Genomic DNA, 8,221 nt, shown 5'->3' with positions numbered 1-8,221 from the left:
ACTGCTAGTGGTTTGATAGAGGAAAGGAGGTGAAAAAGCATGAGCTTTTCATTTTTATAATTAACAATGTGCATTTTTGTAAAGGCATGGAGGCATAGTAATTATCCTCAAAGATAAATCCCGGTACTCATCACAAAAAGTCACTGTTTGCTCACGGTAGCAGATAAGTATAGTTTTTAAAACTATAGTATACGAACTACAAGGAGTAGTAAGTAAGTAGTAAGTAAGTAGCTTGAAGGAGTAATCTAATTATATATAAATTCATTTATATAAAACAATTCTCAGATACTTGAAATATATGGCTTTAATGAAAAAATACCAAAAATCTTTATGATCACAGTCTCCATTTATTTTGAAAAATAATATTCCTTAGGATTATGAAATAAAAAAATGCTTTTGGAGAAAAGTTGAAAAATAGAAGAAAGCAACAAGAAAATAATTAACCTATAATAGAATCAGGGATAACCACTGATAATATTTTGGTATAGGTATTCTTCTAGTTTTCTCTCTTTCTTAAAATATTCTGCATTATTGGGATCCCTGGGTGGCGCAGCGGTTTGGCGCCTGCCTTTGGCCCAGGGCGCGATCCTGGAGACCCGGGATCGAATCCCACGTCGGGCTCCCGGTGCATGGAGCCTGCTTCTCCCTCTGCCTGTGTCTCTGCCTCTCTCTCTCTCTCTCTCTGTGACTATCATAAATAAATTTAAAAAAATTAAAAAAATAAAATCTTAAAAAAATATATATTCTGCATTATGACTTTTTTCCCCCCGTGACCTCAACTGTGTTTTCAAAACATGGTTTTTTAGGATACATAATATTCTGCAGCATTTTTGTTTTTCTGACCATTCCTCTCTTTAGCTATTTGGAGACATTCTAGTTGTTGCCATTCTTCCCTGATAAAATTAAGGCTCTGACATAATTTTCTTTTTTGCTCATTAACCTTTGTGTGTGTCTCTGATTATTTCCTCAGATGGATTCCCAGAAGTGGAGTTACAAGGTCAAAGAACATGATATGTGTGCACTCTAGATGAGCACAGCCAAATTGCCCTTTAGAAAGATTGAACGATCTACACTGCCTCTGGCTTTGGGCATATTTCTCAATCCCGTGTCTGAGTCTTCCTGGACTTTAAGCAGGAATCGTTTTTAAAATTGACCTTTGGGGCCTGTCACCAACCCTCCAGGATGAAGGATGAGTAGAGGGGAATCGCGTTCCCTTTCTGCCCTGCTGGCTCACACCCATCACCTCTACTGGATCCAACCTAAAATGTAATGAATCCAAAAAATATGTGAGTATATAGATGTAAAAGAGGACCAACATGGAAAGGTGGAAAGGGTCTGGTCCGGGCTCCAGGGAAACCTGATCTTGCCTCTCTCCCTTTCCACTGATGGCCACGTATTTCTAGAAAAAAACAAAAATACACCTTTCATTTGTTTTCATCCGTTCACCCTTCCTATTCGAAATTGTTTTTAAAGAACGGTAAAAGTGAACAAAACAACAGTCATCCCCTTTCCCACTGTTGGCACTTAGGCATATTTGCCTCTACTAGAAAATTAGACGAACACTATAGAAGTATATAATTTTGTTATTTTAAAATTCAAACATTAGGGGATCCCTGGGTGGCTCAGCGGTTTGGCGCCTGCCTTTGGCCCAGGGCGCAATCCTGGAGTCCCGGGATCGAGTCCCGCATCGGGCTCCCGGCATGGAGCCTGCTTCTCCCTCCTCCTGTGTCTCTGCCTCTCTCTTTCTCTCTCTCTCTATGTCTATCATAAATAAATAAATAAATGTTTTAAAAAAAAATAAAATTCAAACATTATGGATAAGCCTCAAGAATTTCTTTATCCCCATTCCACCCCCCCCTTTTCCCTTTCCTAGAGCTCCTCACGTGTCAGTTTTGTGACAGTGTTTCCAATCCTTAATAAGAAGATACTTTTGTATGCATAGATTCATCCACAGGAAATGTATAATATTGTCATTTTGCATTTCGCCAATTTTACACAAAGAGTAATCCAAAGATGCATCAACTTTGCATCTTGTTTTTTTCCCCCCACTTCACTCTATGCTTTTAAGACTCATCCATATAGGAACTTGTGAGTGAATTCATTCCTCTTAATGTTACATGATCATCTATCCCACATGAACATTTTGCTTTTTCATTTCCTTGTTAATGGATAGTTAGGACATTCTCTTGTCGTTCCTTCTATTGGCAACATCGTTGAGCAAACCTCTCAAAGAGCACAAGGGAGATTTTCTCCAGTTAAAAAGTCCTAGAAGTGGAGTTGCCAGATGAGCTTTTTCAATTTTCATAACACCAAATTGCTCTCCAGAGCAGCTATAATATTTACAACTCCGCCAGATATGCATAAGGATGTTGGTTTCCCCTCCCTCACCCTCAGCAACATTTTGTCTTTCTTATGGGGGAAAACTGGTATCTTTTTGTTGTTTGTATTTCCAATTAATTATAAAGTTGGGCATCTTTCCCCACTATTTTTTTTTAACCATTTGAATTTTCTCTTCTGGAAGAGACAGTCTATTTTTTTGTACATATAATTGGAGTATTGTTGATATACAATGTGTCATTAGTTTCAGGTGTACAACATTGTGATTGGACATCTCTGTATATTATGCTGTGCTCATGAGTATAGCTACCATCAGTTACTATGCAGTGTTGTTACAAGATCATTGGCTATACTGCCTATGTTGTGCCTTTTATTTTATTTTTTTAAAAAGATTTTATTTATTGATTTGAGAGAGGGGAGAGAGAGAGTGAGAGAGTGCATGAGCCAGGGGAGGGGATGAGGAAGGGGGAGAGAGAGAAGCAGGCTCCTGCTGAGCAAGGAGCTCCTTGCTGGGTGGATCCCAGGACCCTGGGATCATGACCTGAGCCAAAGGTTAACAAACTTAGCCGCCCCACTGTGCCTTTTCTTCTTGTGACTTATTCATTCCATTCTACTGGAAGCCTGTACCTCCTACTTCCCTTCACACATTTTGCCCCCTTCCCCTTCCCTCCAGCAACCATCAGTTTGTTCTCTGTAATTATAGGTCTGATTCTGCTTTTTGTTTATTCATTTGTTTTAGTTTTTTTTAGATTCCACATATGAGGGAAATTATATACTATTTGTCTTTCTCAGTCAGGCTTATTTCACTTAGTTAGCATAATAGCCTTTAGGTCTATCCATGTTGTTGCAAATGGCAAGATCTCATCCTTTTTTTTTTTAAATGGCTGCATAATATTCATATTCATATAAACATACACATCATGACTTTATCCATTTGTCTGTCAATGAACGTTTAGATTGCTTCCATATCTCGGCTATTGCAAATAATGCTGCAATAAACATAGGGATGCATCTATATCTTTTTAAATTAGTGCTTTTGTTTTCTTTGGGTAAATACCCAATAATGGAATTATTTGATGGTATGGTATTTCTATTTTTAAGTTTTTGAGGAATCTCCATGCTGTGTTCCACAGCGGCTGCAGCAATTCCCACCAACTGTGCACCAGGGTTCCTTTTTCTCCACATCTTTGCCAACACTTGTTATTTCTTGTCTTTTTGATTTTAGCGATTCTGACAGGTGTAAGGTGATACCTGGTGGTTTTGATTTGCATTTCCCTGATTAGTATCCAAAATACATGATGAACATATACAACTCAGCACCAAACAAAACAAATAACCCCAAATCCCATTAAAAACGGGCAGAGGACCTGAACAGCATTTTTCTAAAGAAGACGTACAGATGTCCAACGGACACATGAAAAGATGTTCAATATCACTCATCATAAGAGACTAGATTTTTGCATCCATGCTTATACATGGACCTGATTTTTTTTAAATTCTGCTGTTTTTGTTTTGGTTCAAGATTAGTCTAGCCTCATATGACTTTTTTTTTTTTCATATGGCTTTTGGATAGACTTCTCTGTCTTGTTCATATTCTGGTGCAGTTTACATAATATAGTTTGTTTTTTACATTTACTTGTATCACTCTAGTAAAACTATCTCAGCCTGGGCATTTTAGGAGTTGGAACAGATCCATTGCTTTTTCAATTTACTGATGATTATTGGTCTACTTTTCTAGGGCCAAGTTTTGTAATTTGTATTTTTGTCAAGAATTGCCTCTTTTATCTAGATTTTCAAATGTATTGGCATAAAGTCATTCATCTTAAGCTTTATAAAATTTTTATACTCAATCCGGTATGTTTCTTTAGCCATTTATAATATTATTTGGATCATTTTTTGGATAAATCTTGCAAAAAGTTTGTCTGTTGGATTAGTCTTTAATAAACACCAGTTTCTGGTGTCCATAATCAATTACATTTTCCTTTTTGTTTTACTCATTTTGCCTTTTGCTTCATTATTCCCTTCTTTCTGTTTTCTCCAGGTTATTTAGTGTTTATTTATCTACCTCTTACATTGAACACTTATTTTTCTGGTTTTGTAATAAGTACACATAAGGCTACAAATCCCCCTCTAATTATTTGTTTTAGTTGGATCCCACACATTTCATTATATTGGGTGTTTTTTGACATTCATCTCTAAATATTTTGTAATTTCCATATTGGTTTTCTTTTTAATATGTATGTATTTTTCGGTTTCCAAATGTATGTTCTTTTTCATTTAAAAACGTAAAATCATTCAACATACACAGAGGTATAAAAACGAATACAACGAACACCCAACTTGAGAAATAAAATTCAAACATGTGCTTGTTATGTTTAGTTTTCTTTTTCATAAGTAAAAGCAGTACATGATAGAACAGAGATCATCCTGCCTTCAGGACCCTCTCCTCAGAAGCATTTTCAGTAACTAATTAAAGGTTTACAAGTGGTTTGGGTTTCTTTCTGGCTGTGTTTTTGTTGATTCTTCATTTTACTTCACTGTGGTTCACGAATGTGGTCTATAGATTCTTTGGAATTTATTGAGACTTCCTTTGTGGCCAGTTCACAGTCAATTTCTGTAAATGTTCCAAGTATGTTTGAAAAGAGCAGATGTGCTGATGTTCTTTTTCTAAAATACAAACCTGATCTCATCATTTCCTCTCCAATAGCTTCAATGGTCTTCAGGTAAAAGCCTGATCCCCCTCAGCTATGGTTTGGCCCCATGCTTCCTCTCTAGCCAAGGCCTGGGCCACCTGCCTTATGTACAGTGAATTTATGTCCATGCAAATTCTATACTTTTCAGGGTCAACTTTCAGAAGAATATCTGAACTGGCAGAGTTGCCTTGTAGCAAACAGCCCGATGTCTGGTGCACTGAAGGCCCTAACAGATGCTCACTGAGCCGGCCAGAGAGTGGGCTGTCTTCTGGGGGTGGAGGCAAGCTGAGGCAGGACAGTCACCTATAATCTGCCTCACTGAGACCTCTGCTTGCTGTACCCCGCCGTGTTAAGTTCTCAGCACTCCCCATCTCTCCTATGTCTATCTGCCCATACTGTGGTGGATGACTTTGAAGACCGACCTTCCCACCAGCACTCTGCAGTTGCTTTGACCTCTAGGGTCAGCTGCCTTTGTTTGGCCAAGACCCACCCCGAGATGAGTCCAGACAGGGCTTCTGCTCTGGGGCCCCTGCTATGGAGATGGGAGATGGCGGGGGATCAGGAGTCACTATCCTCTCAGCATTTATCGTTTCAATCTCAGCAGGCACCTCGCTTTTCCATTCTCTTTGGCATCCATTCCAAACCTTTGATTCCCCTCAAATCCCTGAGCACCTCCCAGATCCTTTGCCTAGAAGAATGAGAATTTGCTACTTCATGGAGAAAACAGAAAACATCAGGGTGAATCTTTATCCATCCATTTTTACATCCTTTCCTTCTGTTTCAGAAATGTCTCTATTCCTTTCTAGGGTAAGAGTAATCCTGTCTCCAGACCCCATTCTTTCCTGTCTCCCTGTTTTTATTCTATTGGTTATTCCCGCTACTCCAGTCTTTGTATCTCCTCTTCCCAAACCACCCTTCCTAGAAGTAGTCAGCGCCCCCTCCCCACTCTCTCAGCTTCCATGCATTCACTTCTCTTGGAGGCCAATCTAGCTTCCTCCTGTTTCTATGGGTTCTTTATGGCCATCACATTCTACAGCGGTGGCACATCTGTCTTGATCTCTCCAGAGCACTGACAATTCAGACCACACCCTACCACTCAATAGTCTCTCCCACCTATTTGCCTCTGATACCACTTGGTCTTGGATCCCTCTCTTTCTACCTCCTTTCTTGGCCCTTTGATCCTGAAATGTTAGTGTTCCCCGTGTTTTTCATCCATGGGCCTCTGTTTTTATTTCTCTGCACCCTGGGAAGCACATGCGTCATCACAAAGGAACACAGTTTCCAAGTGGTTTTTTTTTTTTTTAATATTTTATTTATTCATGAAAGACACACAGAGAGAGGCAGAGACACAGGCAGAGGGAGAAGCAGGCTCCATGCAGGGACCCTGATGTGTGACTTGATCCCAGGACCCTGGGATCATGACCTGAGCGGAAGGCAGATGCTCAACCACTGAGCCCCCCAGGTGTCTCTCTACCAAGGTTTAAAGAAGGGCTACCATAGGGGAATGTGGCCTATCGTGGCCAGGCTGCCCCATTTTTCAAGAGCTGTCAGATACCTTCGGGTTTTATGGGAAATACCTCAGCTTTAAATATTGATAGCGAATTCAAAATTCTACAAAACTATGCAGGACAAACAAAACATAGATGGTCTCCTCAGAGCTCTTCTCTCTGACTGCCCCCAAGGCATTTTATAAAGTTCTTTATCAGTAAAGATAACTCACACTGAAGCCTATGTGCCAGGTACTTTTTTTTTTTTTTATAAATTTTATTTATTTATTTATTTACGATAGTCACAGAGAGAGAGAGAGAGAGAGGCAGAGACACAGGCAGAGAGAGAAGCAGGCTCCATGCACCGGGAGCCCGACGTGGGATTCGATCCCCGGTCTCCAGGATGGCGCCCTGAGCCAAAGGCAGGCGCCAAACCGCTGCGCCACCCAGGGATCCCCTATGTGCCAGGTACTTTTAAGTGCTTTGCATATATTAACTAATTTAATCTTACAGCAATCCTATCAACGGTGTGCTATTATGATCCCTGCTCTATGGATGAGCAAACTGAGGTGGAGAGCTTCAGTATTTTGTCCTGGGTCTCAGATATATTGAGTTTAAGAAGCAGCATCCGAATCCAGATGGTCCAGCTCCCAAGCTTAAGCTCTTTACCACACCAGGGCACCTGGGTGGCTCAGTGGTTGAGCCATCACTTCCGCTCAGGTCATGATCCCAGGGTCCTGGGATCGAGTCACACATCAGGGTCCCTGCAGGGAGCCTGCTTCTCCCTCTGCCTGTGTCTCTGCCTCTCTCTCTGTGTCTCTCATGAATAAATAAATAAAATCTTCATTAAAAAAAAAAAAAAACTATCAGAGGCTACTGCTTTCCTCACTCAGCAGACAGGTAAACTGAGGTCCAGAGAAGTTGAGAAGTTGCTGCCCAAGATCACAGGCGTGCAACGGGCAAGTAAGTAGGGATTTGAAGCTATCATCACAGAGCTAGATGCTTGCACTTTCTGCTTGTTTCCCTGCTCGGCTGCATCCGGCCCCAGCTCCCAGGTCAGGCACTGGGATGCAAGCGTTTGTAAAACGAGTGCTCTCCAATAGCCCATTCACAACTTCATTGGCTTCTCCCAACAATCCCTAGGTAAGACGAGTAGCTGACAGCTAATCAGCACTTCCAGCGTGCGTCATTTCCTTGAAACCCCACGAACACCCTATTATTCCATGGCGACTCTGATCAGCCCCATGTACCAGAAGAAGAAACTGAGGCTGGGCGCAGCAGCTCAGTGACTTGCTCAAGATCTGGCAGAGCCAGATTCCAGCTCAAGTTGCAGGACGGCGGAGCCCTCGCGGCCGACCCCGAGGCCACGGCGTCGTTTGCACGGATGGGGAAACTGAGGCCCAGGATGGGGCACTGGCTTGTGTCCGCGGAAACCGCGGCTGCTGGGGAGAAGGTCCCGTTGCAGGCGTGCCCCTTCCTCCTCCTAGGTCGCAGGCTGCAGTGGCGGGGCTGGAGGCAGAAGGTGGCCCGCCCGCGGCCCCGCCCGGTGAGGTCCGGAGAGTGGCGGGAGACGCGCGGAAGTCGCCGCCTACCCCCCCGGCTCCTCGGCGCCACGGCAACGGCGAGCAGGAAGTGCGTCACCCGGTGGGCGGGACGAGCGTGCGGCTGCCGCCAATAGGAGAGCCGCGCCCGCGCTGGCCCCGC

Source organism: Canis aureus, chromosome 8 (assembly GCF_053574225.1).
Source record: "Canis aureus isolate CA01 chromosome 8, VMU_Caureus_v.1.0, whole genome shotgun sequence".
Classification (NCBI taxonomy): domain Eukaryota; kingdom Metazoa; phylum Chordata; class Mammalia; order Carnivora; family Canidae; genus Canis; species Canis aureus.
This window is presented reverse-complemented; position numbering follows the sequence as displayed.